This window comes from Lissotriton helveticus, chromosome 1_2, assembly GCF_964261635.1.
Source record: "Lissotriton helveticus chromosome 1_2, aLisHel1.1, whole genome shotgun sequence".
NCBI lineage: Eukaryota > Metazoa > Chordata > Amphibia > Caudata > Salamandridae > Lissotriton > Lissotriton helveticus.
This window is the reverse complement of record NC_136058.1, coordinates 430,298,750-430,325,423: the sequence shown is the minus strand read 5'-3', so window position 1 is coordinate 430,325,423 and position 26,674 is coordinate 430,298,750. Positions and strand designations below refer to the sequence as shown.

Genomic DNA, 26,674 nt, shown 5'->3' with positions numbered 1-26,674 from the left:
CTCCTCTGCACCCCCTGGACAGACCTCACCTTCTCTGCACCCCTGGACAGGCCTCATCTCCTCAGCACCCCTCAGGACAGGCCTCACCTCCTCTGCACCCCTGGACAGGCCTCACCTCCTCTGCACCCCTGGACAGGCATCTCCTACTCTAACCACTGGACAGGTGTAACCTCCTCTGCACCCCTGGACAGGCCACACCTCCTCTGCACACCTCTGGACAGTCCTCTCCTCCTCTGCACCCCTGGACAGGCCACACCTCCACTGCACCCCTCTGGACAGGCATCTCCACCTCTGCACCCCTGGACAGGCCACACCTCCTCTGCACCCCTCTGGACAGGCCTCTCCTCCTCTGCATCCCTGGACAGGCCACTCCTCCTCTGCACCCCCTTGGACATGACTCACCTCCTCTGCACCCCTGGACAGTCCTTAACTCCTCTACCCCCTGGACAGGCCTCTCCTCCTCTGCACCCCCTGGACAGGCCTCAGCTCCTTTGCATCCCTGGACAGGCCTCACCTCCTCTGCAACCCTGGACAGGCCTTTCCTCCTCTGTACCCCTGAACAGACCTCTCCTCCTCTGCACCTCTGGACAGGCCTCTCCTCCTCTGCACTCCTGGACAAGCCTCTTCTCCTCTGCACCCCTGGAGAGGCCTCTCCTCCTCTGCACCCCTGGACAGGCCTCACCTCCTTTGCACCCCTCAGGACAGGCCTCACCTCCTCTGCACCCCTCTGGACAGGCCTCACCTCCTCTGCACCCCTGGACAGGCCTCACCTCCTTTGCACCCCTCAGAACAGGCCTCACCTCCTCTGCACCCCTGGACATGCCTCACCTCCTCTGCACCCCTGGACAGGCCTCTCCTCCTCTAACCCCTGGACAGGCCTCACCTTTTCTGCACCCCTGGACAGGCCTCTCCTCCTCTAACCCCTGGACAGGCCTCACCTCCTCTGCACCCCTGGACACGCCTCTCGGTGAAGGATTCTCATTAAGGACAGAGGAGCCCAGAGTTCATTCCACCCCATCCAGCGCCTCTGACTCTGCCCTGAGCCTTGGGGTGCTATGCAAAGGCCCCGAAGAGAGACACTGCTCCTCTGGACAGGCCTCAGCTCCTCTGCACCCCTGGACATGCCTCGCCTCCTCTGCACCCCTGGACAGGCCTCACCTCCTCTGCGGCCCTGGACAGGCCTCGCCTCCTCTGCGCCCCAGGACAGGCCTCGCCTCCTCTGCACCCCTGGACACGCCTCACCTCCTCTGCCCCTCCTCTTGACAGGCCTCTCCTCCTCTGCACCCCTGGACAGGCCTCACCTCCTCTGCACCCCTGGACAGTCCTCACCTCCTCTGCCCCCCTGGACAAGCATTGCCTCCTCTACACCCCATGGACAGGCCTCACCTCCTCTGCACACCTGGACAGGCCTCACCTTCTCTGCACCCCTGGACGGGCCTCACCTAATCTGCAACACCTTGGATGGGCTCACCTCCTCTTCTCACCATGACAGGCCTAACCTCCCCTGGACAGGCCTCACCTCCGCTGCACCCCTGGACAGGCCTCTCCTCCTCTGCCCCCTGGACAAGCATCACCTCCTCTGCACTCCTGGACAGGCCTCACCCCCTCTGCATCCCTGGACAGGCCTCACCTCCTCTGCTCCCCCGGATAGGCCACACCTCCTCGGCACCGCTCTGGACAGGCCACACCTCCTCTGCACCCCTCTGGACAGAACTCTCCTCCTCTGCACCCTTGGAAAGGCCACACCTCCTTTGCACCCCTCTGGACAGGCCTGTGTGGAAGTGCCACTTCTAGAAGTTGGCATGTCTGTGTAGTAAAGGTAAAATCCCTGTCTGGCTTGTGATTTGCTGGAGCTGGCTGGTGTGCCTGGCTCCAGGAATCAGGATGGGTCTGCCCCGGTGGTGAATGGGAGATCTGCATGTTGATGTGAGGGAGGAGTGCACCTGAATAGGGGTGGGCTTTCCCTACACAATACAGGCTCCGCCCCCTGTGGTGCGACTGATGACCCTGACCTGTCCTGTGAATAGGGAGAGGGGCTGAGCAAAACAAAGTGCTCAGGAACCAGTTGCATCTGGTTCGCCCCTTGCCTGCACTGCTACAACAAAGGATTTCTGTGTATAAAAAGAGGCTGTGACCTCATGTAAAGTGTTCTGTTTCCTGATCCTATCTCGAGGGGGGCCTGCTGCTGCTGGGCGCCAGGAGGAACCGCCACTGGGGACTACCTTTCTGCCTGGAGGGCCCTGTGAGCTGGCCCCTGGGCCCAGCCTTTACCCCCCTGCCTTCCTAGGAACTCTTGCTGGACTTTTGACTGTTTCCTGAGGCACCTGGGCAGCACCTGATTTGTCCTTCAGGGGAGCGATGTGGTTGTCGACTACAGCCCGGAGCTGCAATCCCCGTTCTCGAGGGATTCACCGGCGTGGGGATGCCCCCTGTTTGCTGATCTTCAGCACGGGTGCCCACCCCGTTTATGTGCCGTACTTTGTAAATCGGCACGGGTGCCCACCCCGCTCATTACCGTAGCTTTTATGCCCTAGCCGGTGCCCACCCCGCCAGGGACCATGTCTTTAACCCGGGAGCCTACCCCGGATTTCCCCGAGAAAATCACCGCCGCCGTCCCAGGGGCTAGAGATGAGGGCCGCGCTGCCATTGGCTGCCGCAGCGACCCGGAAGTGCTCTGACTAAAGCACGAAGCGGCGGGAGCCTACCCTGCGCTCCTGCGCCACACACAGGAAGCTGGCGTCTGTCCCCCGGAACTCCCAAGAGTGAGGGAGAGCGCCGGAGTGCAACGGAGGAGGGCGGAGAGAGAGCCCCGAGGAGCGGGAGCTCTCATGCAGCAGCTGCCAGCCAGTCCCCGGTGAGGGAGAGCCCCGCAGCAGAGGACCGGCGAGAAGAGCACCGGCACCGAGAGGAAGCAGCCGGTGAGTACCGATGGGCCGGGAGGGAAGCTCCGAAGGGGGCTCGTGGTGCCTGAGAGAGGCCCAGTGGTAATTAGAGCCCCCGAGGGCTCCGGGGGCCATTGTCTTTCGAGTCCCCGGAGAGGGACTCCAAGGTAGAGGGCCTTTTACATCTCGAGCCCACGAGGCTCCAAGGCCGCATATTTGTTTTAGAGCCCCCGAGGCTCCAACGTTGCTTGGGCACACTTGTTGTACTTCAGAGCCCCGTGGCTCCAACGTGGGGGCAGTTGCTGATTTAGAGCCCGAGAGGCTCCAATGTGCGGGGGCACTTGTATTTCGAGCCCGAGAGGTTCCTACATCCCGGGGGCATTTTAGAGGGTAGAGCGGCCCGGTTGGCAGCGGGCCGCTCCCCCAGTGTGGTTGAATTGTTGTCTAGGACCACGAGGCTCGTGAGGGCCCAGTTGCTTTATTCTTAGAGCCTGCAAGGCTCTCACGTGATTTTGGGGCACTGTTGTGTTGTTGAGCCCCACAGGAGAGCCAGGAGGCACGCTGGTGCCAGGCTCAGTTCCCCAGCTGCCCAGCACTTAGTGGGCAGCTACACTGTTTAGGCCCTTGCGCAATCTTCTTTGGCTGCCTGCGCAGCCAGCCCAGACATTCTGGACACTGGGCCTGTGAGCCCCTGAGAGGCCAGGTTGGCCTGGGGTCAGTTCTGTGTACTTTTAGGCGCCAACGTGATTACTTGCCTAATGTTATTTATGTGATGCTGTTGCCTACACCTCTAAATGTATGTTTACGCTTAGGAGGTTGTTTTTCATAGTATAGGTTATGCTAGTGAGTTCATGGTTCCCTGCGTGATATTTGCCTAAGGTGTTTAGGATTGGGTAGTGTGTACTTACCTTTTACCAGTGATTACTGGTTGTGTGCTACAGTTGCTATTTGATGCTACAGTTATTATATGTTCTATGTTCTAAGCGTTATTTCTACAAAGTGATAGTTCTACCAAGTGGTTATTCCTGACAGTGGTCCATGTGGCCCTGTCCTGTACATATAACCCCCTGTAAATTCTGACTGTGCCAGTGGCACAGTGTAAATTGTGTGTTTATTATCTAATGTGTTTGCTATTATACAAAGGCTATTTTTATATATAACCTTGTGTGGAGTTTTCTTTGTGGTGGGCCTTGGGTGTTGTTGCTGGGTGCCCGCGCAAACGCTTTACACATAGCCTGACTGCTTGTGCCAAGCTACCAAGGGGGTGAGCAGGGGTTATCTTGGCGGGGGAATTCCTTGCCCTGACTAGAGTGGTGGTTTCTGCCTTGCTTTGGCGCAAGCCTTAGCCAACCAGAAATCCCTATTTCTAACATACATTTATTGACAACCTGTTGCATTCTGGGGGTTGTAGTCTGTTCATTTTTGTGTTAGGCATGGGGAGATTAAGTGATTTGGCCAGAATCGCTTGTTGAGTGGCCCTGCCGGGACTCAAACTGGATTTCCCAGCTCTGCTCTAGCCCTTAGGCCACATCCTCTCCCCTCAAACCAGTGCTTATTTTGTGCTGGTGGTTGCAGATGGGCCCCACCGGCATTTATTTTGGGGTGCCGACACCACATGACAGCTCTGCCAATGCACCCAATCCTGACCTGCAGCACCTCCTGCATTTACAGTTACTCCCAATTACAGCTCGGATCATGCACATCAATCTTGACATGCATTGTCGCCTGTCTTTCAATAGAGAGACTCCTTATAGACAAATACTCGGCACTGCCACTCCACCTCAACCCGGACCTGTAGTGCCTCCTGCATCTGATATGGGAAGACTGCTGGTGCTACTGCAGCTTGGCACTTAGACCCCCTCAGGAGCAGAGTCCTGCCAAAGAATGTCAACTCTGTAAGGCAGCACCTTCTGTAATTGGAGCTGAAGGACCTCACGCAACTCTATCAGCACACCTCAGTCTGCACGTGCCGTGCATTATGCAATCACAGCACTATGCCCGGCCACAGAAAAATGCACCGCACTCACGACCTATGGTACTTCCTACCATTACCGTACTAAGACCACCTCAGCTCCACCAATGCACCTCAACAATGACATGTTGAACCTCCTGCTGTGACAGTACCTAGACCCCCACCCACCGCACACTTGATCTGTGGCAGAGCCTCCGATACAGTTCTGTATAATATCACACAAAGACCTCTACAAATGTGCTCCATCCGGATCTGTGGTCCATCATGTAATAGAACTCCCCCAAAGATCAACAAATGCACCTCTAGCCTGACCGTGGTACCCTGCAGTTACAGCGCAGCAGTCCATACACTGCTACGCCAGTGCACCTCTATCCTGGCCTCCGGCGCCTCGCTGTTACAGCGCATCAGTCCATACACTGCTCCACCAGTGCACCTCTATCCTGGCCTGAGGTGCCCCGCTGTTACAGCGCAGCAGTCCACTGCACTTCTACTATGAACTTTACGTCCCCTTTCTTAAGCACCCCACCTGATGTCAGGATTTAGACTCACGCCTACCGAACTACATATCCCATGATGACCGAGCCTCGGACTACATCTCCCATGATCCTTTGCTGCGGCGGGATATATTGAGTCCGGGCGGGGGAGCGAGTGTACTTGATTTTTATCCGTGTACCTGCGGGAGCGCTGGCCGCGTTCCCAGTTGGATTCCTGGAGGCTGTGTTTCCTTGAACTGCTGCAGGCTGAGAAGAACTCGATCCGGTAACGGTCCCGCGTTTCTTTGGTTGGGCGTTGCTGAGTTTGTTGAAGAGCGGTTAGCTCTTGGACTTGGCTATTTATTCTGTTCTCGTTTTCGTTTGGGCATTTGTTAGCAAGTCTCCGTGAGGGAGGAGTAGACAGCGAGTTCGCTGGGTATTAAGTGGATCAGTGGTCCGTCCAGTGGCGGAATGCAGGGGGGGCTCCTCCACATTGCCGTCATGAATTCATGACTTCTGGAAGCTCTATCTTGGATTACAAATACCAAAGCGGGCGGCGGTAGTGCTGGAACTACGCCCTACCGTGTTTGGTGTGGCTTGTTACTTTTCTTTGCACTTTTGTTTTTTCCAACGGTGTGGATGAGGGAATCTATACCGTTTGCTTGGGAATCATCTTGGGAGTTGTTTTGATGACATTTGAATTACTTACCAAAAAGGAGAGGATCTGTTGTCACGTTAGTGCTGAAACTAACTATGGCTGCTTTATGTCAGGGTGGTTAATCCCCCAGGGGTATGTACAGTTCCTTAGTGTTTCATACTTCGAATCATGTTAGGATAAACAGTATAAACTAAATGTGGTTTTATGTTGTTTAAAGAAGGAAGGTGTAAGGAGTGCATTGCTGGCTGGAAGCTCAGAAGCATAAACAGGGCAGGTGATATATCTTTCTATTTAGCGAGAATTCAATGTGAGTAGGTTTGAGGTATTGTATTAACCTGTGTGCACTTTGTTTTACAGCTTCTCTTTCCCAGCAGCCCCCTTCCTTTCCTTTCCCGGATTTTTTCCCTCACCGTATCACTTGAACACCCTGTGGTTACATATCAGGGTGTTCGGGAGATCCGGAGGTGGAGCTTTATCACGGCGCACTGATCCTGCGGAGTGCCAACCTTGGCACCTGCCACCCAAGAGTCCTCTTATCATTAAAATCACTATCAATTATTTGTGCATATTACTCATCCACCTGTTGCCTATCATAGCACCACTTTTGTTCGCCTAGAACCAAGTGCTCCGAAGTAGTCACGCGGCAACATGCCAGCGCTCTACAAAACTCCTAAAATAAATAATCAGGTAAATGACCCCCACTGTCACCATGGCAACCACAACATATGATCTGTTGACCGCTGTATCCACACTTACTTATAATACGTAATAAAGGATAGTAATGACCTTAAATTAATTGTATGGCAGGTGCAAGACCCACAAGTTTTCGTTCCTGATTCAACAAGCATTTGTAACACAATACGTCTTGCATTATTAAAGTTTGAGCTATTGGTGTTGCATTATTTAGCAATGCCAATAGCTCAAACTTTAATAATGCGAGACCTATTGCATTGCAAATGCTTGTTATATTTGCAGCTGGGCCTCTCTTCAGGATTTGCTGTTTTCCACCTAGTAATCGCATGCATATAATGCTGGGAAGGACAAAACAGAAAAGTACCTTCTTCTCTCTTGACATCTTCTGTCATTGTGCTACTGTTTAATGGGCTGTGTTTGTAGAACAGAGTCATGGAACTTTCCTCCAGCCACCCCATGATTTGCTCCATCCCTTTCTTCCTTCATCTGACCATACCCTCTTCTCCTCAACTCCCCTAAGCTTCCCCCCACGTGAGCATGTAGTACTCCGGTCCCTCTCCTCTTTCCACTCTGGAAATTTGGTGCCCTTAGCCATGGATTACCTTTCTCGAAGATCACTGGACTCCAAACTTGTTCCAGATGGCTGAAATTCCTACACTATCATATACCCCATAAACTATCTAAAAGCGTGTTCAAGAACTTCAAACACAGGCTTCTCAAATTTTACAAAGAACCCCTTATTTTTACCCCCATGTCTGCACGAATAAAGGAGCTATTATAAGTGACCCTATTTTTTTCATTAAAAGACCAGCACAATGAAGGAAAGCCCTTTGGCTCTCTGCTCCGGATCACTGCATCCACTAACGCCCCCCACAATCTCAGACTCTCGGTAACTCCCTCTATTGTTTTCCGAGCAGAGGCAACCATCTCCCTTTATAATAATGGGATTATCCTCATCCAAGCATCTGAACGCAGCCTAGATTTACTTGATGAAATTTTCTTCACTCATCAAACTCTCAGTGATGAATACGTTTCCTCCCTGACCCAAGAGCTCATCCTAGCCCTTTAGTCATCCCAAGGGTACCACGTTCTGTATCCTCCCCTCTCCCCACTACTTGTATTGCTCCACCCCCTTCCCTTCCTCCCTATCCACCTTCATCAGATTACCCAACAGCATTCATTTACCATTACTCTTGCAGCTTGTTTCAACCAACATTTTTCGTCATAATAGCCTGAGCCCTCATCACACCCCCTAGAGCAGCGACCACTGAAATACACTGACTCGATACTAACACCTTCACCTCATCTCTGCCCCTGACCACTGAACATTTTTTTATAAAGTTTTATATAGCGCGAACAGAACCCACAAGGCTATCAGAGCGCTTTACAATACACAGTTATTAAACATTAGATGGTTGAGGTAGTAAACATACATTCGGTATTCGCCATTCAGTACAATAGAGGTCGATAGTAGTGTATGGATAGCATGGGTGACTAGTAGTCAACAGAGAATGATCCACGAGGGAATCAGAACGCTTCACAATACACAGTTATTAAACATTAGGTGGTTGGAGTAGTAAACATACATTCGGTATTCGCCTTCAATACAAAAGATGTAGGCAATAATATATGGATTGCACAGGTGTCTAGAGGTCACAATAGATTTAAAGTCTTAGGATGTGAATTTGTTCATTAGAAGCACTTTTACTTCTTTTTTGAAGGAGGTAAAGGAAGAGATTCCGCGTACTACTGGTGGTAGGGAGTTCCAAATCTTCGGTGCAATCCATGAGAATGCTCTGCAGCCAGTTCACTTTTTATGGAAGGATTGTGGTTTCAGTAGTAGTGAAGTCGCACTTCGCAGTTGTCTGCATCCTCCCGATCGCTCTAGCTTTAGAGCGAAGTAACTGGGGGTATTGCTATGCAGAGCTTTATGGGTCATGCAAGCGATATTTAGGTGTATTCTTGCCTCGTAGGGCAGCCAGTTCAGAACTTTCAAGGTCGGAGAGATGTAGTTATTTCTTTCAGTTCCTAATACCAGTTTGGCCGCAGCGTTTAACGATGCCCTCAGCGGGTCGGCCAGTATTTGGGGAGACCGCATAGAGTGGTGCGTCCATAGTCTAATCTTGTTATATCTAAAGGGGTCCCATACTGAAAAGAGGGGACAGAATTAGAAGGAAATAGGTGTGAATAATCAAGAGGTAAAAGATAAGATCGTACGATGTTTTTATTCACAAGGTACTCAGCAACCATAAACTAGGTTAAGCATAACAATTTTTTCAATATTTTTAGTAGCATTTGTGTGCCCACATGCACAACGCGAAGGGAAGGGAAGTGATAGTGCTGTGAAGGGATTTCGGTGAAAAAGTGCAAAATGCTCACATTATAATTTACAAACAACTCTTTAGATGCAAACAGAGTTTTATTGATAGACAATAGCCAGGCTTGAGAACTGCGAGAAAGTACCTTTTCTCTTTAGCAAACCGTAGTCTTTCGACGATTTCTATTATTCCAACCGCGATGGACATGCCCCCTAACCACACTTCCTAGTTACAGGCAAGGCGCGGTGGTTAACGTACGGGAATTCTTGCTGTCCGCATGAACTTTGAGCAACCTGCCCAGTCCCGCGTTTGGTTACTATTTTTAAGACTTATACGTAGGTAAGTGGCGGCGTGGTGGCTTCTGCCAACGATTCTCTTGCCACAACTGTAAATAAATAATATGACAATTTCCAGAGGCACCGTATGACGCCCAGTTTTCATCATTTCAGCACAGAGAATTTCTACCGTCCGTAACCAATACTGCTCAAGTCGTGACACCGATCACAGTATAGGTAAATCCTCCCTCCTCCCCCCCCTTTAAGTGTCCTGAACTTAAAATAGGCTAGTTTCCCCGCTTATTGAACGAGGATTGTTTACAATTCGTTTTTTCCCCCCAGTACTTGACTTGCAGATCATTGTGAAAGCGAGTTCACACGAAGTTCCAGGCAAACCCGATCATGGGGTCCTGGAGGTAAGATAATGCGGTTTTTTACCGAGGCACTAATGGTGATCATTTCTAGAGACCTGCTAATTATGGCATATCCTTGACCTTACTTAATACCCATATCGCGCCCTGTGTGTGCTAGTAATTTGCTTTACAAATATTTGCATCTCTATGATGGGGTTCATAACACACACTCAATGATGATGTCCTTCAAATACAAGCCAAGTTCTATCTACGATGGGCGACACACGCCTGGTCCGATGATTGTTAGTCACTCTGGTTTTGTATGTCAAATTTCTCCATTTTATACCCAAGCGGGTGTTTACCTGCGCAGGGCAATGTAGGGATCTTTTCAATAGACCCGGAGTATAATTTTGCTTTTTAACTTTTCCCTTTAGGTAGTCTGCCCACCACATCCCTCCGTCCTGAGGAAGACCCGTTCTGTAAGGGTAACTTTCCCTACCCAATCCAGGGTCGAAACGTAGACTACTCATTCCACCCGTACCAGCTTCTACCCCCAAGCAAGATTAATACAGCTACAATAGGAGCCTGGTCTTGGAATTTGCTTGACTTATTGCTGTCTTTTGTGGCCCCGCGATGGGGAACCACGTGGAATAATGTTTTGACTAAACTTAAAGAATTTAAATTAATTGTTTGTTAAGAACAAGTACACTTTTTTTCACTTTTTCACCGAAATCCCTTCACAGCACTATCACTTCCCTTCCCTTCGCGTTGTGCATGTGGGCACACAAATGCTACAAAAAATATTGAAAAAATTGTTATGCTTAACCTAGTTTATGGTTGCTGTGTACCTTGTGAATAAAAACATCGTACAATCTTATCTTTTACCTCTTTTGATTATTCACACCTATTTCCTTCTAATTCTGTCCCCTCTTTTCAGTCTGGGACCCCTTTAGATATAACAATTTGCTACCCAGGTCCCTTTGACTTTGTTTGGGTTAACCCTTTTTCATAACATAACATAGTCTAATCTTGGTAGCACTATGGCTTGTACTGCCATTTTTAAGTCGGTCTGTGGGAGGAAGGGTTTACGTTTCCTTCGTATACTCATCTGGTGATTAGCTCCCTTGGTGGCATTAGTGATTTGTGCCTGCATGTTCAGGTGTTTGTCTGTGGTGACTCCCAGGGATTTCCCGGAGTCAATGATGTGTAGAGCACAGTCAAAGGAAGTTAGATGTTTCAACCATAAGTCTATCTTGGGTGTGTGATTGGGTGGGGAGATGAGGAGGAATTCAGTTTTTTTGGTGTTAAGCAAGAGGTGGTTGCCAGTGAGCTAACTTTGAGTATTCTGTGGAATAGCGTTGAGGGAGATAAAGTCTTCTGGTGAGGAGATTTTAATATACAGTTGAATTTAAAAAAAATTTAATTTAAAAACATTTATTAAGCGCGCTTATACCACGCGGTTTCATGGCGCTTTTCAGATTGCGAACCAACAACAGTTGGGCGTCGTCCGCATATAGGTGGTATAGAATGTTCGCCGAGTTCAATGCGTTTGCCAGGGTCTCCATGAGAAGATTAAAAAGAATGGGTGAAAGTGCTGAGCCCCCGCTGTCAGCACTGATGCATCTGTGACACCCTTTCTGGAAAAACCCTGACACTTGCTATCTCGGAACCCCCTAACATGACCAATAACATGGCGCCTATCTACTCATCGATCAGTTTATGAGTCCCACACCCCAACTCCTCAATCATGACTCCATCTCTATTCCCCCCTCCCCTGGTTCTCCCTTCTTAGCTTCTCCCTAACACCATAAACCGGAGCAGTCTTACCTGGCCTCCTGGCCCACATCACGAGCTCCTGTTCCCACATTACTAATGATGCCAAACTGACCGAGATTTCTCAAGAGCTTCATCAACTTAAGGTTGAGGTTTAAAGCCTAATATCCCTCACCTCTGAGCTCGCTAATTGTTGGTGTCCCACCAGGCTGATGGGTAAGAATAGACACTCCCTTTAGCAATCCAATAACAATCATGTTAGACAGAAGTCACCCCTCACATCCAATGGGATCCCAGCAATCGCAATGTCTCCTCATGTGATCTGGAAGACAATTCCCTACCCCCACGCCTCCACCCGACCCATCAGGATGAAAGATACTCTATTGGACAACAATATTTACTCCCTCCTCTTTCAGTCAAATCGACATTGAGATCCTTGGCCCAATCCCAAAGCAGTTAACAATTCCAACTTCAAGTAAATTCCCATCACTCAGGCTGCCTCCGCTGTAGCCATACCCTACTTGAAATGTACGCTACTCAACTGCAGACCGGCATCTAAACACGCAGTCCTGACTGAAACTTGGCTCAATGACTCCTTCACACCAATGATCGACATTCTAGTACCGCCCAGCTACGACATCATCAGATTAGATAGACGAAACAGACCTGGTGGAGTTAACCCCTGTACTCACGGCAATAATCTCTCTATTAAAGAAGCACAAAATGTTACTCTCATCTCGTGTCAATATCTAGGCATCGATATCCTGAGTACAGATTGGCCTCGATACAAACTGTATGTGTTAACACCCACCTCCAGGAGATAACCTCCCATTTATTGAGCAAATTATGGAAATCATCACAACCAACTCCAGTGTATACTGCGCCCAAATCTTTCTTGGTGACTTCAACCTCTACTGGAATGACCCGATGACCAATCAGTGATTAGCCTAAAAACCTTCCTAGCTGATCTAAACTTGATCCAAATATGCGAAAGTCCTACAAACAACGTGGGAGCGACCTTGGATCTAATTGTCTCTAAAGCTAATTCGATTCAACTGGAATCTATCATTCCATCTGATTGGACAGACCATCACTGCATCACTTTGCTCATCACTGAATCGCTGTCCTCAAAACAGGTTCAAATAAAAAAAACAGACACTGGAAAAAGAGCCCTGGAAACATAAACCTTAAAGAACTCACATCTAACAGTAATTACATCCTACCCCCTCCTGAAGACATGTCAGATGTCCATGACCTTACTGATCATTACACTAATTCAATGACAAACATTCTATACTATGGCACCCCTCCAACTAAAAAGAGTATCCACCGAAGACTCCGAGCCTTGGTACAATGGTAGTCTCAACGCTGAAAGATGCAATCTAAGATTGAGTGAAGGGTCATGGAGATTCTCCTCCCCACTCAAACACCTCCAGCACCTGAGATCTCTAAGAATCATTTACAACAAACACATACATAGCTCAAAAGCAAACATCTTTAGGAAATAGCTAAACAATGCCAGGAATCGACCTAAAAAACTGTTTGAACTCATTAAATTGCAATCTAACAGGCAGCCCCAACCTGCTTTCTGGGTTTAATCTACAGCCTAACTGCGAAGAACTTGCCGCCGCCTTCCGGGGAAAGACGAAAAAAATTGAATGTGACTTAAAGACTTCATTGGATCGCCTCCCGGCGCCTTCACACGTCAGCCCCCGCCCACCCATGTGGCCTGAGCATCCTGCACACCCCCCAAAAAAATATTGCCGCGTGGAGGAATATATATCGTTGATTTTATCATAAAAAAGCATGCCTTTTTATCACATAGCTCCTGGGAAACCTCGGTGTTGGCAGAGGCCGAGGGGGCTAGGAGGGAATTAATCACAGTGAAGAGTTCCCTCTGGGATTTAATGGATTCCGTCATCTTGGAATAGTAGATAACCTTTTCCTCATTAATAGCTAGCCTATATTCCTTCAATCTGAGTTTATGCAGGTCCCTTTCGGCTGGGATAAGCTCACGGCGCGCATACCTGCCTTAGGTTTCTCAACCTTTCGGTGAACCAGAGCGCCGAAGGGCATTTTCTGGCCACATAATGCTCCATAGCCACCAAGAGCCAGTTCGAAAAATCATCATAGATTGAGTTCACATCCAGGTGGGGGAGACAGCAATAATTACTAAGCTTAATTAGAAGACCCTCCTTATTTATGCAGCTACGGTTTCTCTTCATCTCCACCCTGTTCTTAAAATTGGGATCTGGGTGGGATTCTGCAATTCTCAGAAAAAATGGAATGGCGTAATGATGAGACCAAGAGAGTGGGACGGGATCATTCACCTCTATCCTCGGATCGTTAGAGAATATCCCGTCCAGAATGTGTCCTGCCGTATGAGAGGGGCTCCTCACCAGCTGAGGAAGGCCACAGGAGTCCATTGCTACCAGGAAAACCTGCCTTTCAGAGAACAGAGTTGTCTCCAAATGGAAGATAAAATCACCCAAAAGAGTGACATTGGATCTAGCCAAATAAGGCTCAATCCGATTGCTGAAGTCCTGATTAAACATTCCTCTGGGTCCGGGAGGCCGGTAGCTGACCACTCCCACAAAACTATCTGTGGGTAGGATCTTCAAGGAGAAATATAGGGCCTGACAAGGATCTGAGGGAGTGGTGAGGGCCTCAGTGAAGCACGAGAAGGTGTCGTTTTAAAGGACTCCCAAACCCCCCTATCAAGTCTGGACAGAGCATACCCTGAGGGGATGGCCTCCACCAGGTCAGGCTCTGAGCAATCTCTAGACCAGGTTTCAGTAATAAATACCTAATCAGGCCTACGGAAGGAGACAAAATCATTAAATTCTGCTCTATGTTTAATCAGAGATCTGGCGTTCAGGAGTAGGCACAAAAAGGATTGATTCATGGGTAAGGGTAGGGCTGACACGTATCCCCTTGTTTTTTTTTAGCTACCCCCAATGGAATGACTGTCTTACAGTTAACACACTCATATAGCCCAATGCTCACAGTTCATCGACCTGCAGTGCACATCCTTCTATCTTTCTATCCTTGAAGCTCCAAGAGCTGTCCTCTCGGGTAAACAAGGGGCTTACCAGGGTCTACAACAAAAAGGACAGCGTCCCTGGCACAAGGCATAAACTTGACACAGACAGGCGTGCCTTTGGCGCGCCTGCTGCGTGCGTTCACTGCGCGTCCGGCCCGGCATTCAGATTAAATAGCTGGGCCAGTCATGAACAACTAGAGCGCTGCCCATCGATCTGGGACAGGAAGTGGAATAGAGCAGCAAGAGTGAAACACTCACTTCCCTCCATACAATTGGCGAGCCGTGGTGGACCGGGGAAGGAGCAAAAGACCCCCACAACCCCCCTCCCCGAGATGAAAAACAAGCATTTGCAATGCAATAGGTCTCGCATTAGGAAAGTTTGAGCCATTGGTATTGTGAATTACATTTTTTTTATTTATGTGTTGGTTGTGAAAATAGCTATAGTAATAGCTAAAGTAATAGCTTTGTCATTTACAATGCCAATAGTTTTAACTTTCACAAATGTAACACCTATAGCATTTGTAATGCAATATGTGTTGTACTTTCACGAAAACCCAAGAACAGAAGTGAAATATTAACATTTTTTTGCGACATTTATAAGACAAACGTTATTGTTGTTCGAGTACTTTACGCTGGTGTTTGGATTCCTGTAAATCCCCAGTGTTGCAGGGTGCTTAAGAATTTTGTGATCACAGTGGTACTGTATTCCGGGCTGGGGGGAGGGGAGGAGAGAGAGAGAGAGGGAAGGGAGGGGAGGAGAGAGAGAGCGAGAGAGAGAGAGGGGAGAGAGGGAAGGGAGGGGAGAGAGAGAGAGACACAGGGGAGGAGACAGAGAGTGAAGGTGTCTCTTTTCAGTCGTCATCTGCATGACGTCACGAGCTGTCAGCAAAACCAAGCGCTGCTGAGTTTCGGAGCAGAGACAGAGGGTCCGAAGCGCTAGAAGCGGGTCCGAGGCGCTAGAATCGCATCCGAAACCAGACATCCAGGAACACAAACCAACCGGCAGCATTGAAAGAGAAGCTGAACACTCGTCAGAGGTTATAGCTGCCAGTCAACACTGCAGGGCACGGGAGCTCTCCAGAGACACCGGGAACTTCCTGAGACAAGCATTGTGCACCCCGAGGTGTGTACATTTCCATGCATAACCTGTTCTTCAAAAGGGACCTCAAAGTTCTCCTCCTCCAGAGACACCTCCAAAAGTAATTCACGTCCTCTTGCTATTGTGAGGAAGACTTTCCACTACTGATAATTTCTACTTTCCATGACCATGGAAGTGCCTTCCCAGTGTATGCCTGTGATTGGAGGGTCTGCCTTTTTGCAGTATTTTCCATGTACTGGTGTTCGGTGCCCTTTTGTAACATGCACACACCACTCTGCCCTTGCAACACACGGCTGCTACCTCTCACATGTCTTTACCTTTGATACTTGCACAAGTGCCACCTTGCCCATGTAACGCTTGTTCCTGAGCCTGAGTGTCTAGCACTTATTGCAGGACTATACCTCTAGTCATACTCTGTTTTCGCTTATAACTGCACACTTGTCACTTTCATTTCCTCTTGTGCACTTTTGACTACCTCATGTATTTTGGTTGCTCACAATTGTCACTATTACCTTATGTAAGTAACGAATGTTTTTGCAACCTGTTCTTTTGTAATGTTTCTCATTATGTTTCATTTCTGTTCCTGTTGTGAAGCCTCCGACGCCTTCGGGTAAAGTCCGCGCTATATAAAAATGCATAAATACATGAATAAATAAATACCGCCTTCGGGTAAAGTCCGCGCTATATAAAAATGCGTAAATATATGAATAAATAAATACCGCCTTCGGGTAAAGTCCGCGCTATATAAAAATGCATAAATACATGAATAAATAAATACCGCCTTCGGGTAAAGTCCGCGCTATATAAAAATGCATAAATAACTAAATAAATAAATACCGCAAATCCAACATCCTCGTCACTCTGCCGGCCTGCGACCAGGAAGTCAGGCAGGCCGGCGCGACAACCGGAAACAGGAAGTAGGAGGGCGGGAGCCTACCCCGCCTCCCACGGAAGAGCTGCGATTGGAGCCGTGTTGGGAGCACCGGAGCAGGCAGGAGCCTACCCTGCGCCCCGGTGCCGAAGGAGGGAAGAAGAGTCCTGCTGCCGGGCCTTGCAGCTGAGGAGAGGAAGCCGGTGAGTGCGTTGCTGAGCTGCGGGCGGGCGAAGGGGCGGGGAAGCATGTGTGTGCGCGCGCGCGCGTGCGGGGGCGGCCTGTGTATGTGTGTGTGTGTGCGTGCGTGTGTGTGTGTGTATGTGTCTTGGAGTGCGTGTGTGTGACTGTGGGGTAGGGGGTGTGTGTGTGTGAGCGAGTGTCTGACAAAAACGAACGAAAGCATTCAGTCTACAAAAACGAAAGAATTCAATTAAAGCGATCGCGCTCGAGAAAACGAAACTGACATCACGCTTACACAGCCAAAGCGCGTGCACGCAGTCAAATCCAGGAGAAGGAAAGCTCGTACACCTTCTCGTCCGTCCTTCCCTCGAGACAGATAACTATAAGTCTCCAACCTGGACGCTTCCTTCGGAAGCTATTCCAGGCGAGACCTAAAAAAGGTGCCTCTTTTTGGTTACACTAAAACCTTGAACAGGGTTGATACTCAGGAGGAAGTAAAACAAATATTGATATGCTATTTTAGAAAACTCAAAATATTGAGGTTGCGTGATTTGCTCTTGTTTCAAAGTGCTACAGGGACATATAATTGATAAGTATGTGACACAGAAACGAAATAACATCATAGTTCAGCTAAATTTGAAGACGTCCAAAAACATGCCTTGTGGACAGAAAGACTCTAGGCAGTGAGATGGGGGGGGGGAGTGTACTGCTGGCACTAAACTGTGAGAGATTTGGGAGTTATTAACGTGGAATTCAAAATTAATGTCGGGTGGCACAGAGTGTCTCCTTTCCACTATAAGACTCACGCAGTCCACTTCCAGATGCCACAGTCTGCATCACAGAACATTTTTGGTTGGCACTATCAAATGTCTTCACTGGTAAAAACATTGTAGGGTGGGTGATGTGCATATTCTCTTGCCTTTGTGTAATGAAAGTAGGCTTGTGGCAGCTGTATTGTGCGATAACCGTGTTTAGGTATACTTGAACATTCAGAATGCAATTGATGTACAGTAAAACAACTAAATAAAATGCACAAAAACCAATACAACACGAAAGAAAACGCAAGGGAATAACACAAAAATGCAAAAATATAAAACAGCAGAACACAACTTAACATACCAGTACAAAACATGCTAACAGAATACAACAAAACACAATGAAACAAAACAGTTTGACACAACAGTGTGCGAACACAAATCAGTAACGAAGCAAAATAGCAGAATATAATGCAAAACAACAGAACAGTACACTCAACACAAAAACCACGATACAATCGTCCTATATCCTGTTGCGTTATTATTGTTTTGTACTCTATTACTGTTGTGATACATAGTTTTAATTCATCAACCTTAAAAAGTGATGCTCCTTTTCCACCAAAAGCTACACATTCCGTTAGAAATCCATTGCCAAACAAATAACCACTGCTAAAGTTGTAAATTACAGCCACTTCAACTCTGCAACCTCACAGGATACCAATGAACCCCAAACTGTGCTCAGATCATGTCCTAAAATGGTACTTCGCAGGTTCAGATTATGTAGCCATCCACGCATCTCTAGCAGGTCTATGATTAACAATTTAAAGACTTAAATAGGTATAATCTGGAAGGTGAGGGGTAATGTGACAGATACTCCCCTTCTTCTGTGTTATAAATAAAGTACAGGACTAGAGCATATTCCAATGGACTTCTGTTCCAAGAACTAGGCATCGTGAGATTCGACTATCTCAGGGGAAGGCGAAAAGCAATTTATTCGTTGACAAAAAGAGTGTTAATGTAGTAAACGACTGTCTGGCAAGAAGAGGTTATGTAAAAAATAATTACCAAAATGTAAAGGCCTGTGGCAAACATAATTCAAAAATATAGGGGCTTGTGGTAAACATAATAGGGTACAGGGAATGGCAGGTGAATCCAAAGATGGAGATTAAAGGATGTCTACTTTAGAACAAGAGAATGGGCTGTGGGTAGTCTGGATAACCCAAGTGCTATCTGTCATCACTTTTCTATACCTACACAGCTGATACTTTCGTCTTTTGCTCCTTCTTAGTTTAATGCTTTGCACTCTAGTATCAGGGTGCACTAATGAATGCAACTGAACAGTTAATACAGTGTTATCCCCTGACCAGCCCTGGTGCTCCTGACTGGAGTCAAAGCACATAATATTGAGATAGAAAACACCAGGGCCCAACCTAAAATAAAATTCAGGTCTGCGAAAAGATCTAGTGTTCTGGTATTTGTTACTCGTATTGTGTGCCCATTTCCATCCATCAGTGCTTAATTTGTGCCAGTGGTTGCAGGTGCCAACAGGATTCATGTTTCATCATCAAAATTTGATCCAGAGCAAGAGAGACAAAGGCAAAAAAGGGATAAAATTAGAAAGATAAAAGATAGTAAAACAGTGAAAGAAGGAGAAAGAACCTGAAAAAGTGAGATAAAGAGACAGGAAGCTTAGGTTAGGGAGTGGAAGAAATAGGCATGAGATGGAATCAAGATCAGGCAGCCTTTGTTCACCGCAACCCAAGTACTGGACAGAGCAAGCGGGACTCACAAGCAAAACTTTGGACCGGCCACTTATGTTTTTTTGGTAAATTAAGCACTGCTAATGACAGCATGTTAAGCTGGTCTCTATAATAAAGATGGTACAGCGTATCTCTCCACAAAAGTCGTCATCCTTGGCCTAATGAAGGATGACAGAAGCACCGGCCTGAATGTCTCTGAATGTCTCTTCCCCCTCACTGCACACTTTTGTCATGGTCAAGGACACTGGAATTATGTGATTTGCAGCTGTGTCATTTTCCACATAATTATAGATTTACAACATAATGCATCATCTGCTGCATAATCTGAAGATTTCGACGTAAAAAATTGTTTGTAGCTCAAACGGATCAAAAGTTACAAAAAACTTGGTTTTGAAAAAAAAAAAAGTTACAAAAAACGCAGCAGTATCTGATGCTGCACAGTGGAAGGCACTTGGAGAGGTTGATTAGTCACCTTTGTGTTGCTTATTGTTGTATTCGAGTGTCAAACTGGTACTAATGAGGTGAAATTTTGACCAGATATTGTAAAGATAACAACATATTGAGGTTATACTATGTGCCGCATCATACAGCTTAATTTGCCTTTTCTTGTTACATAATTTAGTCAACCCTGCAGTATAGCTTTGTCATCCCCTGCCACATAATTCCAGTGGGCCTGGTCATGATTAACCAGCCTCGTCAAATTTGTGTTCTGATCAAAGAACGCACTGGGTCGGCTTATCACTTTGCACCAATCATTTGGTGTAAATATTGGTCTCAGACATCTTGTATAACCGGTGCTTTCAATGACCGGTGCTTTCAATGGGCAGGTGCTCGCACTTTTTTTAATTTGAAAGGTCGAGCACCTGCACTTATCAGCGGGAGTTCAATACTTTTAATGGGAAAGGACCTGCACTTCTCAAGAACACACAGGTACGCTGGAACAGCGAGTACCTACACTTCTGTGATTCTATTTTAACCACCGTTTACAATTACCACAAAAAACACAGGCCGATGAAAATGTGCGTATCATGATGCCTTTTCAGACAGTACCTGGTGCTCATCTTCCATCACGTTACTGGCGAACTCAAAAACCAGCTCATTCTGCTGTACGACAGAAGTCATGGTGCCGCATCTCCCGGTCCCAGCGGCGCGCGAGAAGCCCCAGCGTAGCCTCCTCGCGGGACTGTACACAGATGACGTCAGTCTGGTGAGTCAGCGGCCCGGGTCAGATGTCGGGGTTTCCCCCCTAGCACGTGAGGTTTCTCCGTCACCATGCACACACCGGCGGAGGCTGTTCCAGGTTTTCCCTTTCAGTCAAAAGCGTCTCCAACCCTGAAAAAGACAAACAGAAGAAGAGCAAACTTAACAAAGTCATCTTTTGCTCACAAAGCACATCGAAGCAAGAGCAACAATTTCCACAGCCAGAGGAAAGTCAGCCGCTCCCACTCAGTTCCTCTTAAACTTTCCATGGTCACTTCAAACCCCACATCTGACAGCATTTAGACGCTTTACACGACTTTGCCCTCGTATTGCAAAACGAGCACAGGGGATAAACAATTCGTACGCTAGAAGCAACCTGGCTTTACCTAAAATTATTTCATGTTATCAATAGCATAGACAATAAATATACCGTTCTTATTTCCAGGGTCAATTAAAGATAGGTTTATGTTTCTCAGTTAACCGGTCGGCTGAAATAAGGGGTGACAAAGAAAACCCACGTACTTTTCAGATTCTGTTCCAATTCAGCAGCCCGTCGGCAACCCAGCGCTGAGCAGCATAGTATAGCAACCCTTCCATAAAAAAGCACTGGCCAAAACAACTGCGCCTGCAGCCCGCCCGTGTCCTCGCTCTTGCGCAGCCTCACCTTGCATTTTCGCCAGTCTCATGTCCGTTTCAGTTTGAACACTCATAGCCAATAAAAAAAAAACGGAAGTCAGGCACTTTTGCCTGAGACGGGGGCGGGGCCTGCAATCCGGCAGGAAGTCCCGCCCGCCGCCACAGCCGCCGCTGCCGAGGAAGAAGTGGAGCCGGCCGACTGATGGCCTCTCCGCATCCCGGGGTCCCAGGTGCTGGAGGGAGCCCCGGAAGTGAAGTCCTGCCCCCTGGTACCAGCGCTGCCATAGATGACACACTGAACACGCCGAAAGAGCCCGGTAAGTGGTGGGGGTGGGGGTGGGGGTGGGGGTCGCGCGTGTGTTCGAATGTGTCTGTGCGTGTGTCTGTGTGTGTGCGCGTGGGCTTGCCTGTGTGTTTGCGTGTGTGTATGCAGTGTGTGTGTGCCTGTGTATGCCTGTGTATGTGCGCATGCATGAGTGTAGAGTGTTTGCGCAAGGGAATGTGGACAGGGGAGGGGCACGGCGCCGTGCGCGCTCACGAGGTGAAAACTGAGCTACTCTGCGCTCGTGCACCCTTTCCTGTCCACATTCCCAATAACGGATCACAATAGTTGTCGAAGCAGACTCTGCTATCAATGCTTCGCATTGAAGCAGAGGTCGTGCTTCGACCTAAAAAGCAGAAGAGTACCTGGAAAGTATGCAGTAACCCCACACAAGTAAGCAATTATAATAGTTTTTAAAACATTCCCCCAATTAGAACGCACACAATGATTCAATAAAATTTTAAAATCACAGTCACTGTCTAAACGCAGTAGCAACGCAACAGCGTGGCACCTCTAATCAGGGTGAACCACCATCACGTGGTGTAGAGGAGGAGACAAATGTGATATAGTTAAGGAACTGCTGGGCAAAACTGACCTAAAAAGGAACTGGGCCTGCACTGCACCCCCAACATGTTCCAAGAGTGGAATGTGGCTCCATCATATTATTATCAGAAGTTTGATAACAACAAGAATAGTGCACAGAGAGAGTCAAAAGTTGAACTAAAGAGACTAAAAAAACAGAGATCAAGAAAAGGAAGAGAGAAAGAAGAAACAGAGGAAAAGGAAACATAAAGTTATAGGAATCCTTACCTGACAATTATTTTTTTTGTTCCCCCAAGAGTGGCAGCCACGTTGCACTGCCTGTCATCCCAGAATACCTTGAAAGGAAGTAAAGAAATAATTTTGCATCAGGCGACAATCACACTTCATCACATTTTACAAATAACCGTCTTGGATTTACAAAACAACCGAGCCCAGGGAGAACCAGGGGCGGACTTCAGCCTCCTTTAACAGCTATTGCTGTGAATGTTCAACAATTAACCACCGTGGTCTCACATGCGGCTGTTAACTGTTCAAGTTTCACAGCAACAGCTTTGAAACAAAGGTTTCAGAGTACCGGCGGTGTTTCAAGCCCCTCGGTCTCTGGGACACCGTTGTTTTATTAATTAACACATTCTGCCCTCATGGGGCAAACAGTGTAATGACCTTATAGTCAGCCGTCGCTGGCGATACTGCCCATTAAAGGACCGCTCCCTGGTAAAGACCCTTGCCTTTGGAGCTACAACAAGCTTCAAAGCTATATTAAAGGTTTCAAATAATTACTGAAGGCATAAACATGGTTACTCAGTCAGAGAAATAATTATCATAATATTTGCAGGAGGATCACATAAAGGTAACCTCTAAAGTATATCAAAAGCCAGAATTAGAAATAACTCCAGCTGTAAAGTCAATAGACAGACCACACACAACAAATGTGTGCTAAAATATGAGAATTTTTTTTTATAATATCAAATAGCAAACTGATATAGAATCTGCTCAGTTAGGAATCAAGGAAAAGTTCTTACGTTTTTAGACAGAGAGAACACATTATTGACATGGTTCACGATGAGGTAAAAATGACAGCAATCAATGAATAGTCATGAAAACATGGCACACCAAAATGTAATTTAATAAACCACACCTACAAACTGAATAATTAATTGTGACTCTTCCCCAAAAAGCCACAAGTCATTTTACAAGGTAATTCCCTAACATATTAACTGGATCTTAATCACAGTATACGTTTCTGGCCATTCATCATTGACCCAATTTGTACGAGAACATTTGCTGACAGCTTACTAGTTGTTTATTAGAAATGCCTACAACTTGGACTCCTTTCCCAAGAGGGGTGGGTTGGGAGCTCCCGTCAGTCTGACTGTGGAACGGGAGGCACATTTATTGATTAAAAGTGATGCTGGATTCCCATTTACTTCTTCTACAAAAGGGCCCCTCTGGGTGACCTCTAGGACGGCACCAAGCATGCAATCCTTCTCCCGTCTCAGGCACAGTCATTGTGTCTGATTCAGTCCAGTAGAAACTCCTAGTGTAGATGCAAGTTGTGGAAAATCCTTATTAATCACTGAAGGATTTTGTTGAAATCCTGAATTTGTTGAGAATTTGGCATTCTATTCTGCACTGGGCTGTGGGGCCATCGGGACTGAAGGCATGTTCCAATATATCTGCCTTTGATTCTGCATGCTCGGCACAGAGGCCAGTTGGGCTGGGACCATTGACTGTGACATCCCATTCTGTGCCATCTGATTCATGTTCCAGTTCCCAGGTTCCAGCAAACATCGCAAGGAGCGTGTCTTATTCTGCACACTATTTGTGTTTGAGGTATTTAAATTGCCACTGTCAGTAAAACCTACACCCTGAGCAGGGCCGCACTGGCCGTAACGGGCTTCCGGTGTTTCCCCGAGGGGCTGGAAGAGTGGGGGCTGATTCTTCAGTGCTGGGAAACGTATTTGTTACTGGGGGCTGGTTTTGCTGTGGTGCTGCTATATCGCCCCCCTCAGCAACAAAAGAGGCAGGGGGCTGGTCTGTCAAAATTGTCAGGCCTGGTTTGGGTTCCCAGTCCGGCCCTGACCCAGAGGAACATTTCCTCCTTGCACATACTGAACATCATTACTCTGCACCCCAACGCCGTGCATATCCAAATTCACACCAGCAACAAACCCAGAATCAAAACAAGAATACAATCCGTGAGAACCACTATCGTCACCCGTATGGAACATTTTTGTCTGAGCGCTCATTATTTTTTTTTTCTGCTTAGGAACAACATTCTCACTACAGAACTTTGCGTAAAACAAAATCTCATCCGGAATGTTAGCCCCTCACATTTTGCTGGATATGTGGACTAACCTCTGGATGCAACGCTAAAAGATGCGCCCTCTTTTACCCGGTCTTCGCCTTTGCAATATTGTCTGTAACTCTGCATTAATCTCTTGTACTATATAATAAAATATTTTGAGGCGCTTCACTCTGTGGCTCTTCAATTGGCCAGTTTACAAGCAACTTACACTCATTCCATAAATCTCTTGGGACAACAATTAACAAACTTAAACTCAGCTCTCGACCACCCCGCATGGATGAACAGGCCTAATCTCCACTGCATCCATCCTGGAGTGGCCCCACCTCCTTTGAACCACCCAAACACAGGACAGGCCTCACCTCCTCTACAGCCTCCTGAACAGGCCTCTCCCACTCTGCACCCCTGGACAGGCCTCATCTCCTCTACACCCCCCTAAACAGGCCTCACTCACCTCCTCTGAGCCCCCTGGACAGGCCTTGCTTCCTCTGCATCCCGCGGCAGGTCTCGCCTCCTCTGCAGCTACCTCCAAACAGGCTTCACCCCCTCTACATCCCATGGACAGTCCTCCCCTCCTCTGCACCTGCTGGACAGGCCTCACCTTCTTTGTGCCTCCCCTGGACAGGCTTCACCTCTTCTAACCTCCCCCCGACAGGACAGGTCTCACCTCCTCTTCCCCTCCCCCCTCTCCACAGGTCTCACCTCCTTTGCCCCTCACCCCTTCTCCACAGGTCTCAACTTCTCTGTACCACCCAAACAGGTCTCACCTAGGCTGCACCCCTGGACAGGCCTCACCTCCTCTGCACCCCTGGACAGGCCTCACCTCCTCTGCACCCCTGGACAGACCTCCCCTCCACTGCAACCCCCTGGATAGGCTTCCCCTCCACTGCACCCCCCTGGACAGGTCTCACCTACAATGCAGCTCCCAGGACAGGCCCCACCTCCTCCGCACCCCAGGACATTCCTAACCTCCTCTGTACCCCACTAGACAGGCCTCACTTCCTCTGCACCCCCCTGTACAGGCCTCACCTATTATGCACCCCCCAGCTCTGTACAGGCCTCACCTCCTCTGCACGGCACCACACCAGAGAACAGGCCTCTTCTGCAACCCCCCACCAGAAAAGCATCACCTCCTGTTCACACATGGACAGGCCTCACCTCCTCTGTACCCCTGGACAGGCCTCTCCTCCTCTGCCCCCCTGGACAGGCCTCACCTCCTCTGTCCCCTGGACAGGCCTCTCTTCCTCTGCCCCCCTGGACAGGCCTCACCTCCTCTGTCCCCTGGATAGGCCTCTCTTCCTCTGCTCCCTGGACAGGCCTCTCTTGCTCTGCTCCCTGTACAGGCCTCTCCTCCTCTGCACTCCTGGACGGGCCTCACCTCCTCTGCTCCCTGGACAGACCTCCCGGTGAAGGATTCATATTAAGGACAGAGGAGCCCAGAGTTCATTCCCCCATACAGCACCTCTGACTCCGCCCGGAGCCTCATGGAGCTATGCACAGGCCCCGAAGAGAGACACTGCTCCCCTGGACAGGCCTCACCTCCTCTGCACCCTTGGAGAGGCCTGTCCTCCTCTGCTCCTCACTCAGGCTCATCGGCAGGAGGAGCTGAGCTCTCCTGATGTCACCATGAATGCCGGGGGAGTGTGCGGGGGGGGATCTTCATAAATTGCAGGTAAGTGAGTTAGCAGCTCTCCTACCTGAGCAGAAACCTGTCAAGGCTCTCTCCTCCTCCTGGGGGCAGATCAGGAGTCTGAGGGGGGGCGGGTCTGAGGGGGGCAAGGGCAGATCTGGGGTCTGAGGGGGGGCAAGGGAAGATCTGGGGTCTGTGAGGGTCTGTAGATGGAGGTAACTGCCCACCAGACAGGGCTCCTTCCTCCTCTGCAGCAGGCTGGACAAACCAGGAGAGGCAGGAAGTGATGTCACCACCGCTGCTCGTGCTGTCCCTGCCGCCGCTGACCCGGAAGAGGAAACCCATCTTCCTTTCATACAAAGTGCAGCTCAGTGGGTTTCATCAGCAGGCGAGGAGCACCCTCTAGTGGCCGCTGACGGAACTGCTGCCTCCAGGCTCCAGCAGTGAATACATTTCACACAACCAAGCACTTATACCTGTAAAGACCTGGGATTTCAGATGTCACAGACATGAATGTTTTTAAGGGTCAGACAGTTCAAGTATAGGGCCTCACACTTGGCTGCCGCTGTGAAAAAGTATTTATAGCTTCACTTCAGATGAGCATCTTCCAAACACTGACGTAAAGGACTTGAGAGTGTTTACAGAAAGGTGACAACTGGAAGCGACAGTCTGTATTTCAAAGAACATATCTGAATTTCAATGAGTATATCTGTATTTCAATGAATATATCGGTATTTTAATGAATATATGAGTATTTCTGTCAGTTTTGCAATTAAACTGGACAGCTTATTTATTCTTTTAAATAATTTATTTGCAGTTTTTCAAATCCACAACGTGCTAGATAGCAAAGTAAACAGAGGTAAATACCACGGAGTTTTAAACACCAGATCAAGTACAATGAGGCATAGGTCATGTGTCAAAGCGACAATT

General features: G+C 48.2%; 1 protein-coding gene across 3 annotated transcripts in view; it reads right to left on the bottom strand.

Moving 5' to 3' along the window:
- The window catches only part of LOC144807639 (uncharacterized), a 108,898-nt gene extending 82,979 nt beyond the window's left edge, over positions 1–25,919 (bottom strand). The window contains exons 1-3 of one of the 3 annotated variants that reach the window (XM_078673261.1): positions 25,812–25,919; positions 22,077–22,144; positions 20,159–20,440 (exon numbers count right to left, since the gene is read on the bottom strand). The gene's annotated coding sequence lies outside the window, so the exon portion shown is untranslated. Of the gene's footprint in view, positions 1–20,158; positions 20,441–22,076; positions 22,145–25,383; positions 25,580–25,811 lie in introns of those variants that run through there. The other 2 variants (XM_078673262.1, XM_078673260.1) reach the window with 2 other exon arrangements.
- Between the last annotated feature and the right edge of the window lie 755 nt (positions 25,920–26,674).